This window comes from Procambarus clarkii, chromosome 25, assembly GCF_040958095.1.
Source record: "Procambarus clarkii isolate CNS0578487 chromosome 25, FALCON_Pclarkii_2.0, whole genome shotgun sequence".
NCBI lineage: Eukaryota > Metazoa > Arthropoda > Malacostraca > Decapoda > Cambaridae > Procambarus > Procambarus clarkii.
Window position 1 is genome coordinate 32,310,485 of NC_091174.1, and position 2,848 is coordinate 32,313,332.

Genomic DNA, 2,848 nt, shown 5'->3' on the forward strand with positions numbered 1-2,848 from the left:
TGCATGTTTATCAGTTGGTACCATAGTCGTACAGACAAAAATTTAGAAATCTTAAGAAAAGGGCAGAACACACATATGAGGAATTTGCTAGAATAAAAGAACAACTATTTTTTGAGTGGTGTGATTCCAGGAACATCGACAGCAAAAAATAGCTGGAGAAACTTATACTGCTAGAAGAATTTAAAGATTGGTCGTCTGAAGATTTAAAGACCTATTTAGAAGAACAAGTTGAAACAATGGTATTGGCCTCCACGATGGCAGACGAATATGTATTGATTCACAAGGCCCCGGCTAGGTATCAAGCTAAACAAAGTCAACAGAATTCCAAATACAGATATGAAGGAAGATATGGGTTTAAAGCAGAAATAAAGAAGGACCAGGCAGCCCGAAAAGAGTACGTTCTAGAAGGAGTAGTTGGAGAAATGTGGTGTTGGTCATGCGGCCGGACCGGGCTGTAGCTTGCAGCCACATGACCGGTCGTCAGGTCATACTTCCAACAAGAAGATTTTGTTGGTAAATCTTTTGCAACCATCCGAGGGAGTCCGTCTACATCGGTCGAATAACGAGGTCCCATAACGAAATGTATTTGCTCTTTATACGTCGGAAGGCAGTGTAGCTGGCGGTAAGGATATTAAGTCAGTGGTTATTCTGCGAGACAGTAGTGCAGCTCACTCTCTGATAAAGCAGAGTGCTTTACCGAAGGGAGTTCCTGTTGAGGGGAAGCAAAGTGTAATTATAGGAGGCTTCCCAGACTTTTTACATGTTGCTCCCTTGGTGAACGTGTATCAGAATTCTATGTAATTTCCTGGTCCATGTACATTAGCCATGGTTCTGGGACAAGGAATAGAAGTCCTCCTGACTAACGATTTGGTATTGGGGCTAGAGATGAATAATCAAGTAGTTGTTGCAGAACCAGTGGCTGACGTGGTGACTCCGGTGGCAATGGTGCAAACAAGATCTGTTTGAAAGAGAGATTAGGGCTGGAAGAGCTATTTAATCCTGTGATTACCCCTAAGGTCGAGAACAAATGCCCTAGTAATATGTTGGATTTTATTGCAGTGAGCCAGAATTGGACTAGGGAGTCTTTGAATGCAGAGCAGGAGAGAGAGACCCACAAGTTAAAGCTCTGACCGACCTCGTTGACTCCGTTCAGAAGATAAGAGCTTGATATTTCAAGGACGACAAGGTATTGTGCAGAAAGTGCACGCAGAGCACTTCTCCTTAAGTTAGCGGACATAAGTAACCCACAAACAGAGGTGGCCGGACCCTTCAGGTTGAGACGGCTTGAAGTGGCACATGATAATGAATATTCAGGGCATTGTGGGATTTCTAAGACTTGAAAAACTGTGAAGTCTCCAGTTCTCTATTAGCTCTCTGGCTAGCACACACCAACAGTGAAGTCCACAGCGCTCCACTAACCCTCTGGCTACCACACTAGCAATGGAGTCCTCAGCGCTCTACTGCCCCTCTGGTTAGCAATCTCCAACGGAGAAGTCCACAGCGCTCCACTAGCCCTCTGGCTAGTACGTCTCAAGGTCGACCAGTGGACTACTTCATTCTCTCTCTGATTCACTGAGGTGTATATGTAACTGGTCCGTTAACCAGTCATCTGAACGGTATATATGGAACGCATGTTCTTCATAGTAATGTGATTGATTGTGAACTGTGAGCGCCAAGAAATCCGGACTCGACCTGCCAAAGGTTATTGGGGAATAAAAACCTGCAGGGTGTCAGGTAGAATTTCCTTAACCAGGTCATCTGATGCTGAGGAGGAAGACAGGAAGGCTGGGACAGCAATTTGGGTGGTGGTGCGGACACCCAAGCCACCGAGCCTTACAGGATTGGACTAGGGAGTCTTTGAATGCAGAGCAGGAGAGAGAGACCCACAAGTTAAAGCTCTGACCGACCTCGTTGACTCCGTTCAGAAGATAAGAGCTTGATATTTCAAGGACGACAAGGTATTGTGCAGAAAGTGCACGCAGAGCACTTCTCCTTAAGTTAGCGGACATAAGTAACCCACAAACAGAGGTGGCCGGACCCTTCAGGTTGAGACGGCTTGAAGTGGCACATGATAATGAATATTCAGGGCATTGTGGGATTTCTAAGACTTGAAAAACTGTGAAGTCTCCAGTTCTCTATTAGCTCTCTGGCTAGCACACACCAACAGTGAAGTCCACAGCGCTCCACTAACCCTCTGGCTACCACACTAGCAATGGAGTCTTCAGCGCTCTACTGCCCCTCTGGTTAGCAATCTCCAACGGAGAAGTCCACAGCGCTCCACTAGCCCTCTGGCTAGTACGTCTCAAGGTCGACCAGTGGACTACTTCATTCTCTCTCTGATTCACTGAGGTGTATATGTAACTGGTCCGTTAACCAGTCATCTGAACGGTATATATGGAACGCATGTTCTTCATAGTAATGTGATTGATTGTGAACTGTGTGGCTTGTTATCACTGGCATTCGTTGAGGGAGAGGTTAAAATTTTTTTCCAGCATGGACTTCAGTAAGAGGTCATACTCTTCAAGCTTTCAGCTGTCGTAAGATGGGGCGCCCCTCAGAAAGTAGATTAGTCTCGGAAGGGATAGGCATTTGGTGAGGAGATAAAAAGCATCGTGGGCATCGATGTCACCTATTCTCTCTTCCATCTTCCTAAGGTCTGCGATTTTCTTGTGAAGAATCTCCTCAATGGCGTTAGACCCGAGGGGGGCTCCAAGGAGGGTGCAGCTCTAGGCCCTAATGACATGGGCTTCAGGCAAGGCAGACCTTATTCCAGCTACGATGTCTGGGTTGGAAGAGACTACTTCACACTTGGAAGAGTTCAGGACAAGACCCAGGCTTACTTCTTGCT